Raw genomic sequence first — 11,058 nt, forward strand, 5'->3', positions numbered from 1 at the left:
GGTTTGGCGGGAAGGCAAGATTTTTTGATTGGTCAGAGAAGGGGGGACGATTTTTATGAACCCCACCTCCAGTCCTAATGCCAAACTACTTCTGTCTGCTTCTTGCATACAAGCATAAGTTGCCCTGTGTGCCTCTCAGTGTGTGTGTGTCTGTGTGTGTGTTGGAATGTATGCATGCTTCTTTCTGGGTACCAGTATACCTGTGTGAACATGTGAATGTGCATTATCTCCCAAGGGTAGCGGTATCCGTGGGCTTTACACATGGGTGTCAGAGCGACTTTGATGACACGTGTGAGCTTGTGGTGGGCATGGGTGCTGGTGGTAGTTTCCTTGCTTCTGTGTGTGCTTATAACAGCCCGAAGAGCAGGTGGTGATGCGGAAATGCCTAGCCAGCCCTCTGTCCCTTGGCTGACCAGGAACCAGTGATTTTTATACTGTGGTTTCCTGTCAAAGTGGCTATTTGAAAAGTCAGCTTTCTCCCTCTAATTTGAGCCAAGGGGAGCATTTGGCAATGCAGGTCCTAGTGCCCTGTGGGCTGTTTGATTTTGGGGAGCAGCCCCTGATGAACCAGTCACGGCCCCTTTTGGACCGTCCTGGGGCACCCGTTGCGATGAGAGTCCTGAAAGGGTCACTTGTCACCAGGTGTACCCCAGGACCATGGTTGCCACACGGGGACTCGCTCGAGGCAGAGACTGACATTGGTGGTGCTGCCCTGCCACCCAGGGGCCTGGCACAGCAGAACCAGTGCCACTTTTCTCTTTTGGATTGAATGTACAGTGGTCAGGCTTGCTGTGCCGGCCAGACATTGGAAGCCGCCCACCGTGGGTTCTGCTCTAATTGCTGCTCAGGGTACTCCGGCTCTGGGCACGTTGCCATGCTTCCAGTCCTGCCAGCCCTGAGCAACACCCGTCCTCAGGGAGCCCAGGTTGGCCCTGCCATCTGCAGAGCCGGCAATTACACCCCAGCTCCACAACCACTGGAGTTCTTTTTATGGACACACAGGAAACATCACTTGTTGCTTCAGAGGAATCACTGCCTTCAGTCGGGTTTACTCAGGGCCTGAGCTCCTTGCAAATGACTTTTAAGTGTCCTTGGAGGAGTTGGGTTAATTTAGGACACACTTGTCTATTCTCTGTTGTGTTCCTTATGGCAGTTCCAAAGGCAAGTCATCCATAAGGGTGCCAGTGAGTTTCCTAAACATGAAGGGAGGTCACCACTGGGGACTTTGGACAAGGTGGTGGAGTTGACAGGGATCCCCTCACTACTCATTAATTCCCACTAGAGCACTGGGCAGTGGCACTGCATCATTCATTCACCTCTCAACTCATTTGTTCAGGGATCACCTTTGGCCATGTTTATCCTTTTCTGCAGGTCAGAGATGCGGCAGGTCCTATGCCAATGGGGGCAGACGGACACCCAGGTGCTATTTGACGGGGTCTCAGAGAACGGGGAAGAGGGGGAGGGCAGCTTGGAAAGTAAGTGGAGAGCCGACTGATCCTGATGGTTCCTGGGATGAACTGGCTTTGGAGGAACAAACAGTGGGATGTCACAGGAGCGGGACATCTACAGACAGCAGAGTGCATGTGGGCACTGAAACCTGAGTGGCTTCCAGTGGATAACAACCTGCCTTGGTGGGCCAGGTTTCCTTTTCTGTTTTCTTTTTTGTCTTCCTTCCTTTGTTTTCTTTTCCGTCTTCTTTCTTCCCCCCTCCCTTCTTTTTCTGTATGTCCCCGTCCCTGGTTTTCTACCACATAATTCATTAACCCTTTAGGTTTCCCCGTGCTTCCATGATGGGCTCACTCACTAAGGACCTGGGGCTTTCCACATGGTGCCTCTAGTTACCACAGTGACCCGATAGGGAGGTAGCCTGTACCTGGCACATCGGGACTGTGTAAGATTGAGTGACTTGTCCCAGCTACACAGACAGTGATGGCTTGGGTCTTGCCTAGGGCTGTCTAGCCTCTTTTGTTTCAGTGCTCCTAATTCTGGGGCTGGGGGCTTGAAACTTCTGAGATGTAATAAGAGGGACAAAGTGTGCCCTGCCAAGCTTGGATGGGCTGTGAGTGGATATACGTATTTAATGCATTCAGCAGCCCGCACCCTTCTCCATGAGGCTACATAGAACTTTTCCTCTGTTGATGCACTCTCCCTTGATAACTGCTTAGATATGGTAAAGGAGGTGAGCCAGGCTGTGCTAGGTAGGCAGCTCCCTAGGAGTCTTACTACAGATTCAACTTCAATGCACCCAGGGTGATTCCAAGAAGTCTGCATTTATGGTAACCCCCCCCCCCCCCAAGGCCCATGTTCCTCACCTTTGGACCACCATTTGAGAAACAAGGGTCTAGACCACATTTTCTCCAAGAATGGTCTGCAGGGCTGTTCCTTGAGTTTCTCTGAGCACGTATGGTTTAGGGGGAAAATTACAAGCCGTACTGAGAAAGGCTTCAGCGACGTTCACCCTACGAGTGGTGCATGCGAGCCTGCGTGCATGTGCATGCATGTCACGTGCGTGTATGTGTGTGAGTTCTACATTAAAGGAGTCTTTCCAGTTCTATTTCATCCAACATGCTAGAAGATGCAGCCTATGACCCCTTTTCTTTGCAGAACACATCAAGCACCTAAGCACATGTGTGCAGAAACTGTGGTACGGACAGAAAGTTCTGGGGACAGCAGGTAGCATGTTCCCACTGCTTATGTATGGATGCTCAAGTGGACCTTCTCTCTGCTGTTCTGAAATGCATATTTGTGTATCTGCTTGACTGTTCCTAAGGTCACTCTTCTACTGAAGGGATGAAGGCAACAGTAAGTGATGACTGCTGCCACTGCTCTTCTAATCTGTTTAGTACAGTGGGACTGTAATTGAATCCACCCACTGCATCTATCAGTTACGTGACAGAGAATCCAAGTCAAGTTAGTTTCAACAGAAAGGGGCACTTATTAGCTCACAGGGTGACAAATCTTCAGGTGTGGCTCACTAGGACCTCTGCTGCTGTCTCTTGGCTTTGTGTCCTGTGAGTGGCCTTTGCTCTCAGCTGTAATCCCCTCTGTTTTGAAACAAGGGGCCGCAGCTCAGCAGCACCAGGCTACTTCCTTTGGGAATCACACTCTGGCTACTCTCAGGTAGGATGATCTTAACAGGGTTAGAGACGAGGTTTGCAGATCCGCAGAGAATAGAAAGAGTAAGCCATTCCATTCTGCTCCCCGAAGCCACTTGAGAATGGTCTGGCCAGAAATGAGAACCCTGGACCAGCCAAAAGGTGGATTCTACTGGGGTTTGGTAAAGGCACAAAATGTGCCCCACAAAGATTTGAGTCACGAGATGTGCCACACACTTATCCGCAGCCACGTGGATAGGTTCCTTGCTAGCCACTGGCTAGAAGCCTCTCATCATTATTTACTGGGTGTGGGGTGGGGGTGGAGGGAGATTGATGGTGGCAAAATTTTTCTTTTTGCAGTGAATAAGGGAAACAATGCGTAGGGAATAGATATCATGTTGCTATGGAAGAATTTTCTAGTGTTTTTTAGATTACACAGCAGGCAAGCTAATTCACACCGGTTTTATGCACCAGCCAGAAAAGAAGCCGGCAGGTATGAAAAGTATGACGGTGAATGACAGTCTGGTGCAGTCCTACTAGGCACAGGGCTAGCATCTACTGTCACAGCATATGCACTATGTCCCATTATCTCCTGTCTACAGATGAATAGACCAAGCCTCCAAAAGCTGAGAGAGCCTGCTTGTTACGATCTTGGATGCCAGTATCAAAACCTGCATCTATCTGATTCCAGGTCTCCCTCACGACATTTTCCTTTCCTTCATGTTTGTATTTACACACCAACAACACGATGGAAACAGTAGTAACAGAACTGCATCCTAAAAACATTTCTAATCTCTCCTATTTTGTCTCCCAGAGGCCTGAGTCAGCGCACTGACCACTGTCTATGTGAGTGAGGGCGGATGGGCACATGGACTGTCCAGGGGTCACCTCTGAGCTGGAGTTCCTCCTGGGTGGGTGTCTTGACTCCTCACTGATGAGTGGTGATAGTGGGGACTCTAGAAGGATGGACACTACTCTCCCTACCCCTCCTTTCCATTCAGGAGGCACTGGTGGACTGCTGTGGTCTGATGTGCTTGGCTGGGCAGGACCACTGCTACCAGTCCACTGGCTCGTCTGGCATAGGTTCTGACCTTTATAGCCTTCTAGATCCCCCAAGTTTAGTTCTGGGCCTTGAGAGGAGGTGTCCATCCTTTCTTAAGGGCTCATTACAAGCTCCCCAATGTGTCTGGCAGAGCTTCTGTAGTATAGCTAAGGTCTTGTGGCACAAGGAAGTCCCTGTTTTTGGAGTTTGACCATCTTTTCTTGGGGTTTTCTGTTGGACTACTATCCTGGCCAGAACTTTGAGATCCCTAAAAGCCACAAAGAAAAAGTGATGTTGCCACAAATGTTGTTGCCTTCAAGGTAACGTGCTGGGCCCAGTCAGGTCAAGTGTTAGGGTAGGGAAGGTCCTAGCTCTGTCTGCTGGGGACAAGGGATCCTCATAAGGGGAACCTTCTTTCCTTCCGTCATGCCTGGACATGAGTGAGCCCATAGCAGGGGAACCAAAGAGGTGCCCTAGATCAGGGCAGAGGCACCTGCTTGGCCCCTACTGTGAATGATCTATCCCACCACCTAGAGTGGCTTCTGCCAGTGTCTAGCCTGTCACCTGACCTAAGACTTACTGAGCTTAAATGATGGAATCATTTGTGTGGCCATGTACCATTGGCCAGGGCAGGGGTGTTGGACAATGCTTCATCTACATACTCAGGGGCTGGAGAGTCCAAGGGGAAAATCCTTATAAGGCCAAACAAGGACTGAGGCCTCATAACTGCTGGGGTAATAAATTCCTGCTAGGGTTGGTGGTGAGGGAGCCGGCTTTGTGGCGCTAGCTTTGGAGACAGAGGTAGCCATCTTACATTGGATGGAATAAACAAGAGATATTATGAGTCTAGTTATTTGAAGGCTCTGAGGAGTGTTGGCTTCAGGCTTCGGTGGATCCAACTCATTCAGTCTCTCAGCTCCTCCATTCTTGCTGTTTGTTTTAGAAGGCTCTTCCCCTTTCACTCCATGGGGAAGCCATCAGCAGCCCCAGGCTCTTCTGTAACACTGTGATGTGGAACTGGCAAGCATCCCCTGCTGCAACAGAGGTGTCTGTAAGACTCGTGAGCTGGATTGTCCATGAAAACCAGTCTCCCTTCTCTTCTCCAGACATCGCCTTCTACTGAGGCAGGGATCATAGGATTGTTAGAGACTTCCAAACCTCATCCCAGTCCTCCATTTGCCCTTGAGGTAGCCAGGCCTATGGCACACCGACTGGAGGGAGAGAAGCTTAATGGGGTATGGATGGGTACAGTGGATGATATCGGTCAGTGATGAACGCAAGGGCATAGAACACACCCAGGAGCAGCTTTGGGGAGCTAGCTCAGTTTATTGGACACTGGGAGGGGTATTTATGCCACCGAGGAGGTGGCCATCAAGGTTTGTATGGCCATGTACCATTGGTCAGGGCGGGGGTGACGATGCTTCATCTACATACTCAGGGGCTGGAGAGTCCAGGGGGGAAACCTTATAAGGCCAAACAAGGAGTGAGGCCTGATAACTGTTGGGGTAATACATTTCTGCTAGGATTGATGGTAAGGGAGCCGGCTTTATGGTGCTAGCTTGCGAGGCAGAGGTAGCCAACTCCAGCCACCCTCATGTTTGAGGTATCCAGGTTGAAATACCCTCAGCCCTTCCTCCATAACCCTGGGCCATTATGGATCCACACTCCATGGCAGGCCTATGCACTGCACCAGACTGCAAGCTGCTGTCCTTCTCCAGCGCTCTCTTCTGTTGCTTCTGGATTGGTTCTGCCCCCAGCGCCCCAGCAATCCTTCCTCCACCCAGCAGCCAGAGCAGTTTTTACAAACTACACATCAAATTCCGTTACTCCATTGCTTCTTCCTGCTCTCCAAACAAAACAATCGTAACCCACTGGCCTGATAGCAAAGGCCCTTCCCTCTCAGATTTGGCCTGGTGAATTCTGGCTGTGCTGCCCCTCTGGGCTTGTTTTTTTCCTCCAGCACTGGGGACTCAGGACCTTTGCATAGGCTGCACCCTCTCTAGAGCCTCTCTAGCTGAATGACTCTTTGTCCTGGGAGCTACCCTGGACACATACGTATCATGTCCCACTTTGTGCTTCTTGGCAACTTGTAGTATGAATGTTCCTGGCTATGTCTACAGGGTTCAGCTCTAGACTGGGTGGGGTCAGATGGGATCTGGGAAGTGACATGTCCAGGAAGTGGGATCTGGAAGCCCCGGGCAGGGAAAGGCCTGACACTTTCGCAGAGATCCAGCGCTCCCCCTTGGCCTGCTCTGACACTAACCGCATGGTGCCTCTCTTCAGGAACAGAGCCTCTGCCATTTCACCCCCAGGAAAGCATCTGTGCACATCCATTGTAGTTTTGCGTGGCTTTCTGGCCCTGCAAATCTGATTTCATACCTCCTGGTTTAAATCAAGCCAAATAAGAAAAGGAAGTACCTGCTAGATATTTATGGGAACAGCTGAGTCAATACTTTGGGACATGGGCTCAGGGAACAACTCCTCAGCTCTGCCGACTTCCCCCTGTTGGAGTTCATTAAAGATGGGCACAGTGGGACTGGCCACAGTGGGACCAGCCACAGTTGGACCAGCTACAGTGGGACCAGCCACGATCTCCATGAAGGCCACTGAAGTCAGTCACCATAAGCTGGATTCCAGGGAGATGGTTTCCTCTGGCCATCCTAGGTCACGTTGCTTGTCCAGCCCTGTCCACCACTGTGTGGTCAGAAGTATTCCTGGTGCTGGTGGGTGAAGATTTCTGCTATCCATTTAGAAAGTGCCTCCTGCCCATAGCTGTCCCTGTCCCCCATGTCCCTAGCCATTGGTGTGTGATGAGGAGTGGGAACAGCTAGGTCTTCACTCAGGCCTGCAGTGAGTGGCACAAGGATCGTGACTGCCCTGGGATTCATCTGTTTTGAGTCTCCCAGACATGCAAGGGCCTGGCACAGCACTGAGGCTGGCTTTGCCTCATGGTGGCCTGAATCCTGGCCTGGAGCATCTCACTCTGGCCTCTGTAGGGATGAATATAGGTGGAGCCCCTTCTGGGAACCTGGATCTGTGTGGAGGGACAGGTGCACCGTTCCATACCCCTAGCTTCTCTGTGGCAGGGAAGCGGGAGGTCACTGAGTATGCATATGTGTATGCACTTTGCCATAGGGACCTTGTGTATGTGAATGTGTGTATATAGCCATGGAGACTATATGGTGCATGTGTGCTTGTCTTGCATATGGGAGCTTGCACACACAGATGCGTGCTTACCTGTGAGTTAAGTTTTTGTGTGAATGTGCATAAATTACACGTGTGCACTCAAGTGTGTGTGTGTGCGCATTGGGAGGCAAGTGTGTATATGCATGTATGTGTTCTTAGCAGAGATTTCCTGCTGGAGTAGGTCCTCAGGTGGGGTAGAGGTCCTGGGGAAAGGAAGACCCCAGCACCTTGAATTCCAGCATTGCTTTATATCACTCCTCCTCTACTGGCAGGCGCTGTGGGATGGGGAGGCCCAGGTAGGAGCCTCTCACTCTGCTGCATATGTTTTATATTAAATGTCAGCTGCTCACAGACTCTGCAGTGCTGCCATTAATATGGAGAAGTTATTACCAAGCCTAGAGCTGGCTCCTCGGGCTCATCCATGAATTTCAATTACACTGCCATCGACTTCAGGGTGGGTGAGTGGGGTGCACAGCTTCCCACTTGCTGGCAAAGGAAACTCGGGCATCCAGGATCATGGATATTGTATTGCTAAGAGGCCAGGCAGTTTCTGCCTGCTCTGACCATACTCTAACGTCTAGATAGTTAACCAGGATGTATGAGCTTAGTATGTGGGCTGGCAGCTGCTACAGGATCAGCTGTGCTCAGCAAAGCTTTGTAGCCTGGCAGAGGCTATGACACTGTGAAGCTCAGTCGATCACATTACAAAATGGGACCCCATCAATACCCATCCCACTGGGTGTTGGAAGATGGAAGCACTGTGATCATGCAGCCCAGGCTCAGGGTTCAGGGCTTTGTCCATTTCTTTGAGTCTCATTGTGTAGCTCCATCAGGACTAGAACCTTGTTGTGTTATGTCAGATGAACCTCAGACTTGCTGCAATGCTCCTGCCTCTCAGGTGCTGGGATTATTAGAATCTGCCACCACACCCAGCTGCAATGTGGTGCCTTAATTGTGTGCTCTTCCCTTGACCTCTCATAGTCCCAGTTGATTCGATTTACTGTCCCCCTCATAGTGAATGGAGCATTTCTCCTGCCTGGAGCCTTTTGGCACAAGTCATGGCGAGCAAGTGTAGTCTGGCTTCATCCACTTCTGAGTGTCTTTTTCTCTTGGAGAAAGTATAGGTGGTGTTGTGACCATCAATAGCCGCCTTGCCAATGGCAGAGATATGCGTTCTGTTGACACTGCTCCTTTTAGCATGTATCCTTTTTGCCACCGTCTTGAGTGGCAGGAGGTCTCAACCCAAATAAATCTTAACCTCACAGGTACCCAGTCAAAGCGACGGCAATGGGAGCTATCAATGCTGAGCTGGCATGTGCTATGCAATGCTAGCCTCTGTGGTGACCCACTGGCGTTGTCATGACTTTGGAGATAGTGTATGTGAAAAATGTGCCTTAGAAATGTTTCTTCTTATAGTTCTACAAATGTGGCTTGCCGTCGGTGATGGTGATGATGATGGTAATGATGATGGTGGTGGCGATGGTGGTGGTAGTGATGGTGGTGATGGTGATGCTGATGGTAGTGATGGAGGTATGGGTTCGGGATGATGGTGATAATGATGGAAGTTATGGGGCTGATGGGGATGGGGCTAGGGGTTGCTGCAGTTATGGAGGTGATGTCAATGATGGATAGGGATGGGGATGAGAATAGGGATGATGGCGGTGATGATGGTGTTGGGGATGGTGATGATAGGGATGATACTGATGGTATCATCATGATGGTAGTGGAGAAGCAACTAATGACTCCAAGGCCCAGAGAGCTGACATACAGATTTCACACAAAGGATATGCAGGGCAGCAGCAGGGACTAGACTGAGCTAGAGGGGCCATCTGTAGATAGCTCCATGAACACGAATTCAAGAATGGGTACTTCTTTTTTGAAAGCAGACCACAGGGAAATGGGTGTATTGGTGTTTTATGCAGGTTTGTTCAAGTCTCAGCAGTAGCTAGCTTGATTGTCACAGAGTTTCTAGGAGCACAACAAAAAGAGCTGGGAACACATGGCATTTTTAGATAGTTGTGTGCCATTTGAGGGTAAGGATCCATTCCAAGAGCAGTGTCATTGGGTGATTTTAATGCATGAATATCATATGCTAAGTGGGCATAAGTCATAATTCTACTTAAAAGGCCACTGTTGTGCATGAGGTGCATCATTGCACTGCATGGCACATGGATGCATCATTGCATTGCATGGCGCATGGCATGCATTATGTGTGCATCTGTTGGTGTGTATGCACGAGATTGATGCCAGGTGTCTTCCTTGGTAACTCCATCTTCATTTTGAGTCAGGGTACTTCAGCAAACCTGGAAGGCATCCCTCACTGACGCAGATACACTGGTTGGCTAGAGAGTCTGCTTGCTGGAGAGTCTCCCCAGCACTGGGTTCACAGCTGCATGCTACTTCACTTGGTTTTTTAAACATAGGCATTGGGGATTCAAACTCAGGTCCTCATGCTTGTGAAGGGAGCACTTTACCAATTGCACCATCTTTCCAGACTCTCTATTTTGTTTTTTTAGTAGACTTTACCACCAACAGCAGTTGGTAATAAAGAAAACCTCAAGCTAAGCAATACCACGATGAACTCCATTTTCCCCCTGGCTGTCTGTCTGGTAACCATACTGTTCATTACTAGAGCTTCAGATATGAAAGGGGTTTAGTGCTTGGAGGCCAGCCACACTGTCCAGTATGACAGACACAGGGCACACAAGCTTTCCGAACATTTGAAATGCCATTGGTCTGTACTGAAAGGCACTGTGCTTTTAAACTACATTACAAACTGAATTTCCAAGACTTTGCACATCTTCTGCCTTCACAAAAAGTAAAACATTTCACAGATTCTCTCTCTCTCTCTCTCTCTCTCTCTCTCTCTCTCTCTCTGTGTGTGTGTGTGTGTGTGTGTGTGTGTGTGTGGTGTTGAGTATTGAATCAAGGGCTACATGTGTGCCAGGCAAGTACTCTGCCATTGAATTATATCCCATTTCTCACAGATAGACTTAAAGTATGCATTATCATTTCAAATAATACATTTTGAATATATGGGATGTCTTAGTTAAGATTTCCAGTGCTGTGAAGAGGCACCATGACCAAGGCAGCTCTTGTAAAGGCCAGTATTTAATTGGGGCTGCCTTACAGTTTCAGAGGTTCAGTTCATTATCATGGTGGGAAGCATGGCAGCATGCAGGTGGACATGGTGCTGGAGGAGGGAAGGTTGATCCAAAGGCAACCAGGAGGAAACTCTCTTCCACACTAGATGGAGCTTGACATAAGAGGCTCGTCCCCACAGTGACACACTTCCTCCAACAAGGCCACACCTCCTAATAGTACCACACCCCCATGGGTCAAGCATCCAAACATATTTAAACCATCACACTGGGTTAAACAAAATCTATTCTAGAAATGAATTTCATTTGTGTTTCTTCCTTTTCCAAAACTCTGGGTGCCTATCAGAGATAGCTCAGTCAACAAAGTACTTACCATGATGGGAACCTTGAGTTTGAAAGTCCGGTTCCCATGTGGAAAGCCAGGCTTAGAGAGACATGAGATGCCGGGAGCCAGGAGGACCCTTGGGGCTTGCTGGGTAGTCAGAATAGCGAAATTGGCGAGTTCCAGTTCAGTGACACACACACACACACACACACACACACACACACACACACAAGGTAGGGAGTGATTGAAGATGATGCCAAATGTTGTTCAAGCCTCTACATGCAGTGCTAGCACTGGAACACACACAGA

The 11,058-nt window shown here is 49.5% G+C and overlaps 1 protein-coding gene across 1 annotated transcript in view; it reads left to right on the top strand.

Annotated features, from left to right (window-relative positions):
• Positions 1–11,058, top strand: part of Adamts2 (ADAM metallopeptidase with thrombospondin type 1 motif 2) — a 219,480-nt gene that overhangs the window by 1,875 nt on the left and 206,547 nt on the right. The window lies entirely within an intron of this gene.

The sequence above is a fragment of the Mastomys coucha genome, unplaced genomic scaffold (assembly GCF_008632895.1).
Source record: "Mastomys coucha isolate ucsf_1 unplaced genomic scaffold, UCSF_Mcou_1 pScaffold5, whole genome shotgun sequence".
Taxonomy (NCBI): Eukaryota; Metazoa; Chordata; class Mammalia; order Rodentia; family Muridae; genus Mastomys; species Mastomys coucha.